The 12,901-nt window shown below is 42.0% G+C and overlaps 1 pseudogene; it reads right to left on the reverse strand.

Moving 5' to 3' along the window:
• Positions 1-2,682: 2,682 nt before the first annotated feature.
• On the reverse strand, positions 2,683-8,423 carry LOC147692712 (arf-GAP with coiled-coil, ANK repeat and PH domain-containing protein 2 pseudogene; annotated as a pseudogene).
• Positions 8,424-12,901: the final 4,478 nt, after the last annotated feature.

The raw sequence follows: 12,901 nt of genomic DNA on the forward strand, positions 1-12,901 counted from the left end.
CACCAGGAGGTAATACCCTTTGTTAAGAGCAGTAGTGATCAGTGATAGTGACAGTGATAGAGTGTAGTGAAGGTAGTTAAAAGTCTCTCAATCCCCGATTTGTATTTTAATAGTTCTGGTTTTGGAGGCAGTAAAAACAATGTAGGTGTCTGAGAGTGATTATGACTCTCTCACACTAAGGGGTGTGATCTAGGTCGACATGTTTCAGCCCTTTGTCGCCAGTGGGTCAAATTGGCTTTCTTCAGGACCAGGGTGTAGAGTGTATAGAGATCTCTGGCGTCTCTATATGTGAAACGTACATGTAGGTATTTCCTAATGTGCCAATGTGAAAGGAAAAGTAACTTTCTACTGTTCCTTAGAGGTCGCTTGGTACCTTAAGTTGCGGTATTATTTTACCTCATCAGGATCCATGTGGGTCAGGGAGGCCTGCTGCGGTCACTCCATTCTGCGACTTGTACTCACTCTGCCACTTTAGTCCCCTTGTTAATTTAGGCAGGGACACTGCACCATTCGTGCTTCTAAAATAGTGATGCACCAGCGCTGCAAAGGGCTCATAAACAATGTCCTATGTTTCCTGAAGTGAGTGCTAAAAAATCCTTGTATCCTTCCTGCATTCAACCTGTGGTGTCCACTTACCTTGGCCACCGTGTACACAGCACTTGATCCTATATGTGCGTGTGCACAAAGGTGTTTGGGGGAGTAGGGGTTTTTGTGTGAGTGGATGCATTCAGAATTCCACATTTGGCTTGATCATAGGTTCTTCAGATACAATTTTTTTTTAAAGAAAACTGTGACAAATTTTCGTTACTCGCAAAGCTTTCTTTACTATAAGGGAAGACGCATGATTAAGATTTCAACGTAGAATCCACGAGAGTACACCAAGACACTGCAAATATAGGGCCTCATTTACAAGGCCATTGCACCACCAGTGCGTCACATTTTTTTAACACACCGGCAGCACAGTGTACCTGCTCATATTTACAAGGCCACGTAAAGTTACCAAGTGTAACTTTTTTATGACCTTGTAAATATGGATTCCTTTCACACATTACTCTGGATGAAAGGGGCATTCCATGGGTGTTGTTGTGGGTGTTCCCACGCAACATCCATGCAACATGACACATTTCCAGATTTACAATGGTCCGAAAAGCTGGGAGTGAGTCATAATCCTATGCCTCCCAATCATCCCCGCAATGCAGGCACCCGTGAAAAATGACTCAAGGGTGCCTGCGCTGGCACATGGCAGCCAATCGTGTGCCAGAGCAGGAGAAATCACATGCATGCATTGCATTGTTGTCAACACGATGCATCCATGTGCTTTGAAAACGATGCAGCTTTGCACATCAAAATGGCTTGCGGAGCAACGCTGCATCATTTTCTTGTAAACGAGGGTCATATTAACCACCTCCAAATTCATGCAGCAAATTAATTTTGGCTAACTGCTTGAAATAATCAACACAGAACTCGCCACTCTTTGCAAATCTTATACCACTTAAAGGCACAAAATTACTAGTTTGAACTTAATAAATTAATATTATTTTTGGAAATAACTTTTAAAACATGCAGTTTTTGTTTATTTCGTTCTCTTCAAGAAGTAAAACGTTTACATACATTTGTTTGCTTAACATTTCCCTTCAAGTATGAAGAATTTCCTATAACTTTTTGAAAATGGTAAAATTATGTACAAATTTATTTTCATTTTTTGTGTGTTGAATACGTGACTTGCATATAATGGGGGAACAAAATGACATGGGTTTGGAGAAAGGTTGTCGCTACTGGAGACGCTTCAAGAGAAGGTGCATGGAGTGCAATGTTTTGGGGAAAAATTGACTACGCTACAATAATCCCACTGTGTGAGAAATGTACGGATGTACTGGAACTAATGGGCACCTGATAAGTTACTCAATTGAATTTGCACTATTTGCATACACATGCACCTAGCAATTTCCTGCTTTGGTTCCAAGAATTACCTTCAGTATATCCAAGTAAGGTGCTAGCAAGGATTCTGAAAACCTCGTACTTTGCATACCATTCATAATATTAAAGAATTTTTAAAAATTGTCAATAACTTTATAAACGAGAATGCTACATGGGCCCATTTAACCCAGTGACAAATATATCTTTTAAAACTGATATCTCCATTATTGAAGATAAAAAATTGAAATGGCAAACTAGTCATTGTTGACTAGGACATGAAAACTACAATTAGATATTCAAAAGCTGCCCTCTAGAATGAAAGTGTAAACAATTTTTGAACATGTACTGGTGCTTTTTTACATGGAAAACAGGCGCCAGAATTGACATACACTACGTAGCATGGCATCTGCATCACTTAGGATTTACAATGAGAAGTCTTCAAATCTGTTTATCCTTCCCCCGAGGTACCACAAGGTGAAATACATGGACAGTCAGAACATGTGGAAACTGGATACATTTAAAGCAAAGGAGTACTTTTCTAGACTGGTGGCTGAGGTATTTATAATTCCTGGTGCACTGTGGTGTCTTTCTGCATATAAAAGCCCTAGACTCATTGTGTCAATCAAATGCTGTAGTAGCTCCCAGACTGTTCGGTACTTAAACTAATGTTCCCAATTCAGGCAATGAGCCAGGTACCAGGCACTTTACTTCCAGAAGCACCAGATGTGGGTAGGGACAAGGGTACTTTTTTCTCCTCCACATCACTCAAGACTTTGGTGTATCGGACGGCTGGAAAAGGTTTAATTTCTCAGGATTATTGGATGACAGGTGTGAAAAATCACAGAGTATGTCTTGGTAGGTCTCGTCGCCTGACTGTCCATATAGTCCTTCAGATTCCCACATCTCTTCATTCATTCTTGCCCCTCGCAACAGTGTTACAATGTCAGTGTTTGCAGCTTCAACTGCAATAGTCAAGGGATCTTTTCCTTCTTCATCTATGGCGTGCTGATTTGCCCAACGCTTCAGAAATAAGCAGACTTGCCCAGTGTGTCCTAAAACAGTTGCATGATGCAGGGGTCCTCTGCCACACAGATCCATGTGATTAACATTGGCGCCATTCTGCAGCAGGAACTCACAGGCGACCAAAGATCCCCCAGGCACAGCCTGAATGAGTGGTGTTGCGTTGTTTTCCTCTGCATTCACCCAGTTAACATCTGCGCCATGTGCTAATGCTTCTGCCATATCAGGAAGGCTTTCCTCATACGCAGCTCGATAAAGGTGCAGCCCTGGATGAAACTTTTCCGAATACTGAAATACTGAAGAATCTCGCTTCTCGACCTCTAGGACTAGTACATACAAACTGTTTGAGGAGACAGTAGATGCAAGAAGTTCTCGCCTGCTATCTGAACTGAAGTTGATTTGACTGTTGTTGCTTTCCACTGAACTTCTGGAAGATGTTGAGAAGTGATCCTGTGATTCCAGGGACTTCTCAGAACTATTGGGGTCTTCGTTCTTGCACTCGGAATAAGGCCATTTCTGTCCACCAAGAGGGTGTGAAGCAACGCAGTCCTGATTCACAAACCTCTTTTCCACGTACTTTGCTCTGATATATTCCTCCTTTACCAGTCTTGGACTTTCCTTGTCTGGCTTCTTCACTCCAAGGGTTTTCAATTTAGCTTCATATATTTGATTAATAACTTGATTTCCCAGTTCAAGCATCAGCATTAGTAATTCAGGCTCCCATGTATCTAAAGTTAATGACCTTACTTTTGAAAAGTGCACACCAAGACTCCTGTGAATCCCAGCGCACTCAATGCACAGGATGATTCTAAGGTTGATGCTGGCCCATGGCGGGTCCGCCAGACCACAATCGCAGCAGACAGAGTTTCCAGCAATACACTGAATCAGCTGTAATTCAATTTCACCTTCAAATAATTCCTCTTTCACCTCGCTGCCAGAGTCCAGACTTCCTGTGGAAGGTGAAGATGTCTTATCCAGCTTCTCCGTCCCATCACTCTTTTCACTATATGCTGTAGCAATACTTGCACCTTCAAATAATTCCTCTTTCACCTCGCTGCCAGAGTCCAGACTTCCTGTGGAAGGTGAAGATGTCTTATCCAGCTTCTCCATCTCATCACTCTTTTCACTATATGCTGTAGCAATACTTGCACCTTCAAATAATTCCTCTTTCACCTCGCTGCCAGAGTCCAGACTTCCTGTGGAAGGTGAAGATGTCTTATCCAGCTTCTCCGTCTCATCACTCTTTTCACTATATGCTGTAGCAATACTTGCACCTTCAAATAATTCCTCTTTCACCTCTCTGCCAGAGTCCAGACTTCCTGTGGAAGGTGAAGATGTCTTATCCAGCCCCTCCGTCTCATCACTCTTTTCACTATATGCTGTAGCAATACTTGCACCTTCAAATAATTCCTCTTTCACCTCGCTGCCAGAGTCCAGACTTTCTGTGGAAGGTGAAGATGTCTTATCCAGCTTCTCCGTCTCATCACTCTTTTCACTATATGCTGTAGCAATACTTGCACCTTCCAATAATTCCTCCTTCACCTCGCTGCCAGAGTCCAGATTTCCTGTGGAAGGTGAAGATGTCTTATCCAGCTTCTCCGTCTCATCACTCTTTTCACTATATGCTGTAGCAATACTTGCACCTTTAAATAATTCCTCTTTCACCTCGCTGCCAGAGTCCTGACTTCCTGTGGAAGGTGAAGATGTCTTATCCAGCTTCTCCGTCTCATCACTCTTTTCACTATATGCTGTAGCAATACTTGCACCTTCAAATAATTCCTCTTTCACCTCGCTGCCAGAGTCCAGACTTCCTGTGGAAGGTGAAGATGTCTTATCCAGCCCCTCCGTCTCATCACTCTTTTCACCATATGCTGTAGCAATACTTGCACCTTCAAATAATTCCTCTTTCACCTCGCTGCCAGAGTCCAGACTTCCTGTGGAAGGTGAAGATGTCTTATCCAGCTTCTCCGTCTCATCAATCTTTTCACTATATGCTGTAGCAATACTTGCACCTTCAAATAATTCCTCTTTCACCTCGCTGCCAGAGTCCAGACTTCCTGTGGAAGGTGAAGATGTCTTATCCAGCTTCTCCGTCTCATCACTCTTTTCACTATATGCTGTAGCAATACTTGCACCTTCAAATAATTCCTCTTTCACCTCGCTGCCAGAGTCCAGACTTCCTGTGGAAGGTGAAGATGTCTTATCCAGATTCTCCGTCTCATCACTCTTTTCACTATATGCTGTAGCGTCGCCTGCTGTCCATATAGTCCTTCAGATTCCGGCATCTCCTCATTCATTCTTGCCCCTCGCAACAGTGTTACAATGTCAGTATTTGCTGCTTCAACTGCAATAGTCAAGGGGTCTTTTCCTTCTTCATCTATGGCGTGCTGATTTGCCCAACGCTTCAGAAATAAGCAGACTTGTCCAGTGTGCCCTAAAACAGTTGCATGATGCAGGGGTCCTCTGCCACACAGATCCATGTGATTAACATTGGCGCCATTCTGCAGCAGGAACTCACAGGCGACCAAAGATCCCCCATGCACAGCCTGAATGAGTGGTGTTGCGTTGTTTTCCTCTGCATTCACCCAGTTAACATCTGCGCCATGTGCTAATGCTTCTGCCATATCAGGAAGGCTTTCCTCATACGCAGCTCGATAAAGGTGCAGCCCTGGATGAAACTTTTCCGAATACTGAAATACTGAAGAATCTCGCTTCTCGACCTCTAGGACTGGTACATACAAACTGTTTGAGGAGACATTAGATGCAAGAAGTTCTCGCCTGCTATCTGAACTGAAGTTGTTTCCACTGTTGTTGCTTTCCAGTGAACTTCTGGAAGATGTTGAGAAGTGATCCAGTGATGCCAGGGACTTCTCAGAACTATTGGGGTCTTCGTTCTTGCACTCGGAATAAGGCCATTTCTGTCCAACAAGAGGGTGTGAAGCAACGCAGTCCTGATTCACAAACCTCTTTTCCACATACTTTGCTCTGATATATTCCTCCTTTTCCAGTCTTGGACTTTCCTTGTCTGGCTTCTTCACTCCAAGGGTTTTCAATTTAGCTTCATATATTTGATTAATAACTTGATTTCCCAGTTCAAGCATCAGCATTAGTCATTCAGGCTCCCATGTATCTAAAGTTAATGACCTTACTTTTGAAAAGTGCACACCAAGACTCCTATGAATCCCAGCGCACTCAATGCACAGGATGATTCCAAGGTTGATGCTGGCCGATGGCGGATCCGCCAGACCACAATCGCAGCAGACAGAGTTTCCAGCAATACACTGAATCAGCTGTAATTCAATTTCACCTTCAAATAATTCCTCTTTCACCTCGCTGCCAGAGTCCAGACTTCCTGTGGAAGGTGAAGATGTCTTTTCCAGCTTCTCCGTCTCATCACTCTTTTCACTATATGCTGTAGCAATACTTGCACCTTCAAATAATTCCTCTTTCACCTCGCTGCCAGAGTCCAGACTTCCTGTGGAAGGTGAAGATGTCTTATCCAGCTTCTCCGTCTCATCATTCTTTTCACTATATGCGGTAGCAATACTTGCACCTTCAAATAATTCCTCCTTCACCTCGCTGCCAGAGTCCAGGCTTCCTGTGGAAGGTGAAGATGTCTTATCCAGCCCCTCCGTCTCATCACTCTTTTCACTATATGCTGTAGCAATACTTGCACCTTCAAATAATTCCTCTTTCACCTCGCTGCCAGAGTCCAGACTTCCTGTGGAAGGTGAAGATGTCTTATCCAGCTTCTCCGTCTCATCACTCTTTTCACTATATACTGTAGCAATACTTGCACCTTCAAATAATTCCTCTTTCACCTCGCTGCCAGAGTCCAGACTTCCTGTGGAAGGTGAAGATATCTTATCCAGCTTCTCCGTCTCATCACTCTTTTCACTATATGCTGTAGCAATACTTGCACCTTCAAATAATTCCTCTTTCACCTCGCTGCCAAAGTCCAGACTTCCTGTGGAAGGTGAAGATGTCTTATCCAGCCCCTCCGTTTCATCACTCTTTTCACTATATGCTGTAGCAATACTTGCACCTTCAAATAATTCCTCTTTCACCTCGCTGCCAGAGTCCAGACTTCCTGTGGAAGGTGAAGATGTCTTATCCAGCTTCTCCGTCTCATCACTCTTTTCACTATATACTGTAGCAATACTTGCACCTTCAAATAATTCCTCTTTCACCTCGCTGCCAGAGTCCAGACTTCCTGTGGAAGGTGAAGATGTCTTATCCAGCTTCTCCGTCTCATCACTCTTTTCACTATATGCTGTAGCAATACTTGCACCTTCAAATAATTCCTCTATCACCTCGCTGCCAGAGTCCAGACTTCCTGTGGAAGGTGAAGATGTCTTATCCAGCTTCTCCGTCTCATCACTCTTTTCACTATATTCTGTAGCAATACTTGTTTGGACAGCTTTAACCCATGCCTGTCGCAGCTTTTCTGAGTCCGCCTGTAGCATACAGCTCTTTGTTGGTGAGACTACTTCAAAGCAGAAACGTCTTGCTATGTCTTCACGGTGTTTAACTGTGCAGAGCCGTAAATCTTCGACAACCACTGTGGGGCTATCCGTTATTTTTTTCTGATATGCCAGTTGGTTGAATTGTATTGAGAACCAGCGCCTGTTCCAAGTTTTAAAGGTATTACTGGTCCTTTCAAAGAGATATCCTTCCATTACAATGCCATTAGCCTCATTAACATTGTCTTCAAGTCTGAGATCATCGATGGTGAAATCCTTTTGCTGAATAGCAGAGTGCTTTTGTTCCATGTCCCTCTTCTCTTTTGCTGCATCCACAACAAGCCCATCCAACTGTGAACCAAGCTCTTTCATGACAGGTTCAAGTTCACTGAAGAGATTGAAGCCCAGGTGGAAGAAGCCTAGATGTGCGTACATGAAGGATAACATTGATTTTAAAATTTCAGACCTCTGCTTTGACTGAAGAGCATTGATTTGGAGGACGTTGTCCAAAGCTATATGCCGGAAGCGTTTTCGTTTTGCAATTAAGATGTTTGTTGCTTCCTCCACCTCGTGCAGTTTTGTTCTTTTAACTCGGGCATTTTTAACTAGTGCGTTTTCTTTTTCATTACTGACCTTATCAAACTGCTTCTTTGCATCTTTGAATTTTCGAAGATCATCCTTAATAAATATCTGGAGCTGTATTTTGATGGATCTCTGAGCTTGGTCAAACAGGATTGTGTGATAATTGATCACTTCTTGGAGGCCGTCTGAAAACTTCGTCAAGCTAGACTCAATCAGCACATCCTTGCTTGTATACTGTGCCAGGTCCCGAATGCCATTCATAAACTGCTTGTTGGCAGCACAAAAGGCCTTGCCTGCATCAATCATGCCAACACATAACTGAACAAGCTTATCAAGTTTCACTTCCAGTTCCGTCACCTCACCTTCAACTTCCTTCAAAGCGGCTCTGAAACGGGGAGAGTCCTTCAAGCACTCCTCCTCGAGATCAAAGGTCACCGTCATGCTGATGCCTCGGCCCCTCCCGGGCGATCAAGGTGAGCAGGATTAAGGAGGGGGCTGAGCACATCAGTTGTAGTCCGTCACACTTTAGCCTGCCTCACCGACGCCCAGCTCTCGGCGCTTCCTCCACTTCTGAGCACGGTCCCTGCTGGCAGACAAGCCAGACTCCCAGACACGCACATAGACATAGACAACGGACAACAATGCAAGAGTCCGAGCGTCATAGACACAAAATATAGAATCAGAATGTCGCCCTCAGCAGGGTTCCGCCAATGTATTTGCATTTTCAGCAACAAGGCAATTCCTCATTGGAGGTAGTGGTCTTTAGTTATTTTTCTGTTCTGTGGTATCTAGGTTACCTGTCTCCAGGTAACTGGATGCCACTAATTCTAGAATGTTATACTGCGAGTCAGTTGTATGCTGGCTGTGGACAAGTGTGGTCATACCTGCCTGTTCCTACAATAAATCTTGCTTCTACTCAACTACTGTGTTGGTCCTTACTACATGTACCTAGGCAAACCTGTTTTTGTTTATTGTCTGGTCACAAAGGTCGATTTTAAAGGAATGTTTCTGCAACCACAGAGACTCCTGCTCCCCAGAGTCTTTGTCAGTAAGGGATACCTGTCTGCTAAACTAGTATATACCATTGAACGTGTTACAGATTTATTTATTTTTTTAATTTTGTTTATTGGTGTAGTAAAGAGGAATACACAATAAGTAGGTTCAAGCAGGTTTAATGCAGGAAGACAGCTTAACAACCACAGCAGGTAACAGGTATCCTCATCCAGGAATCATAGGCCAGTACAACTCAAGGATAAACATTCCAACAGTAGGCACACTGCTGAGTGACATAGATGAGTTCTAAAATGACATGTAATGGAATACCACACACCTCCCCCCCTTTTAAAAAAAAACAAAAAAAAAAATAAATAATAAAAAAAAAAAAAAATCAAAGAAAAATGATGCGCAAGAAATTCAAACTCTAATAAAATCTTTGAACTTAGAAGGGGCAAACTTAGTACGTTCGCTACGTCTTAATGAGATCTCTTCACACACAACATCTGATTGATTGTCTATGACAACATTAGGAATCGGTCGAGGATCAGGATCATGAATGATTCGAAAATCAGAGTTACTTACAGGTTTTTTTTCCAAATTGTCATAGACTTCATGCGTGCCAGAGAACCCATCTGAGACATTGTCTGAGGGAAATTTCCGAATGCCGGAGAAATTATCTGAAACAAATTTCTCTGGACAATCTGAGACAAGTTTCTCTGGAAGAGAAGACTTCTGAGAAGGAGTAACAAAGGGTTTGCATAAGGAAATCCTTCTCAAATTCCATATTTTCCCCCCTTCAACTCTGACTGCTTTGCTGAAAATTTCAATTACTTTGATGGGGTCAGACCATCTAGAGACATTCTTGTGAAACAAACCACCCATTTTAACACGAACCCGATCACCCACCTTTACATTGCAAGAGTTATACTTCTTTTTGGGTCATGCTTTCTTGGTATTTCCCAATCCGATTCTTTAATGCCTTGAAATCTACCTCGTAGGGAGTATCACTTTTTAACCACCAGGGAAAAAGTTGAGAACCTGGTTTCCTCCCTCGCAATAATTCAAATGGGGATAAACCAGTGACAGAATTGGGAGACAACCGATAAGTTAATAGAGTAGCCTGGAGAGCTTTCTTCCACTTCAAACCACTCTTAACGGCCAATTGACAAGATTCTTTGATGACTTTGTTGAACCTTTCAACTTGGCCATTGGCTTGTGGAAAATAATTAGAAGTCCTTTTGTGAATAACCCCACATTTTTTTAAAAAACACTCAAAGTCATTGCTGATGAACTGTGGCCCATTGTCTGAGATAAGTTCCTCTGGCAAACCTTCTCTAGCAAAAATTTCATCAAGGAAATCAATTACATGTTCTGAGGAAATCTTCTCTACAATTTTTAATTCAGGCCACTTAGAGAAGTAGTCAATTAAGACCAAACCATACATTTCCTTACCAGACTGATAACTGAAAGGTCCAATAATATCAATTGCTAACCTACGCCAAGGACCATTAGCGTACTCAATGGGTGTGATATCGACAGCCAAACTCTTCACAGATTTATCACTTAAAGAGCAAGGAGAACAATTCCTGACCCAATTATCAACCATGGCATCAATACCAGGCCACCAATAGTGTTCCCTGATTCTTCTCTTGGTGGTAGACATTCCCATGTGCCCTTCATGAGCTAATTTGCAAATCTTTTCTCTCAAACTAGAGGGAGGTATGATCTTATCAGACCTTAGGATAATGTTTTCAGATAGCATTAAATCATCCTTCACTTTGTAAAACGACCCCAACTCACCAGAGAGCTTCCTTTCTTCAGGCCAACCTTTAATCAAATATTGTTTAACAAGATTCAAAACAACATCATTCTCCATGGCTTCAGACCAATTCTTTTCTGAAAGAATTAAGGAGCTCTCTTGTTCTGAAGTCATGTTAATGTCTGCAAATGAGTACGCAACATCACAGTCTATACTCTCACCAACTTCCACACTGGCTGGGAAACGGGACATACAGTCCGCGTGAACATTTAAACGACCTGGAACATAAACAACTTCACAGCGGTATTCTTGTAATTTGGCTGCGAGTCTCGCTAAACGAGCAGTAAGAACTCTACCACCACCTGCGGCTAGCATGGTGATGAGAGGTTTATGGTCAGTTCTTAAGGAAAATTTTGTTCCCCACAGAAACTGTCTGAAGTGCTGGGAAGCCCAAGTACAAGCAAGTAATTCTCTCTCTATAGTAGAGTAATTTTTCTCAGCGTCACGTATGGCTCGAGAAGCATAAGAGACAACAAACTCGCCAGTTTTGTCTTTTTGCATTAGAACGGCCCCTAGGCCTACATTGCTGGCATCAACATAAACGATACATTCTTTACCCACAGAATAAGGTTTCAAAAACGGGGCTTCAACAATTTTTTTCTTTAGTATCCCAAAGGAATTCTCTTGCTCTTTCCCCCAAACAAATTTTGCATTTTTCTTTAGAAGAGTTCTTAAGGGATGCACAATATCAGAATAATTTTTAACAAATTTGCCATAGAACTCGGTCAACCCTAAAAAGGAAAGTAACTGTTCTTTTGAACTTGGAGAAGGAGCATTCACAATATTTTGAACATGATTAATTTTGGGTTTGATACCATGACTCGATATTTCATGTCCAAGGTACTCAACTTTGTCTTGCCTGAATTTGCACTTATTATATTTCAGAGTAAGACCCTTGGAACGGACTCTAGCCAGAACACATGAAAGATTCTCATCATGATCAGTATGGTCTTTCCCAAAAATCAAAATATCGTCTTGAAAAGCTATAGCCCCTTTGCAGTCTGCTAATAGTTCTTTCATGAGACGCTGGAAGACGGAGGCTGCACTTGCCAACCCAAAAGGCATGCGTAAATACTGAAACATGCCCTCTGGGGTAACGAAAGCAGTCAATTTCCTTGAATCTTCATCTAATTCTACTTGATGATATGCGCTAGCTAAATCAATTGAGGAAAATACGGTAGCGCCTGACAGTGCAGAAATTAACTCTTGAATATTTGGTAAAGGATGTTTATCAATCCATATCTCTTTATTAAGACTGCGCAAATCTGCACATAAACGGAGTTCGCCAGAGCTCTTAAGAGAAATAACAATAGGCGAAACCCAAGGAGAAGATTCAATAGGTTCTATTATATTCTTGTTTACTAAATCATCTAGGATTTCTTTTAACTTGGACCTATAGGCTAAAGGAACATTCCTTACCCTATGCCTGACAGGGACAGCATTATCATTTAAAACAATCTTATGTTTGAAACCAATATATTTTCCCAACCTGTCATTAAAAATTTCAGGAAAGTTCTTCAGTACACTCTTGGTGAAATCGATATTGCTAAATGTGTTCAAAGTTAAGTTGATTAATGAGTCTGTAACATGTTTCTCAAACCGGGGCTCATCTACATAAACTGGTGGAACAGCATTTGGATCGAGCTTTATTCCTAAAGCGCGTTGATGAGGCCAACTAAGAATGGAAACACCCTTGGTAGCCACATAAACCTTAGCTTTGATATCCCAGTTCTTAAAAAACAATTTAGCCCAAAAGAAACCCTCTAAAGCTATTTTGCGTCCTGTGTAACCACCGGGATATATGTCTGGATTTAAGAGCTCTCTCTTACTCCAAAGTTGTTCAAAAATATCCTTACCAATGATGGTGTACCAAGCACATGAATCAACAAAAATTTCAATGGGTTTGTCATAATTATGAAGTGTACAAGAAGGAAAATTATTTTGGATACATTCATCCACAGAAAGTATACAGTTTAGACTATTTAAAACTTCCTCTTCTTCAGGAGAGATATAATTAATTCTAGAACCAGATCTGCACACATTGCCAAAATGTCCCTTCTTCTTACATTTGACGCAGATTTTATCCCAGGCAGGACAACCTTTG

The sequence above is a fragment of the Lissotriton vulgaris genome, chromosome 9 (assembly GCF_964263255.1).
Source record: "Lissotriton vulgaris chromosome 9, aLisVul1.2, whole genome shotgun sequence".
Classification (NCBI taxonomy): Eukaryota; Metazoa; Chordata; class Amphibia; order Caudata; family Salamandridae; genus Lissotriton; species Lissotriton vulgaris.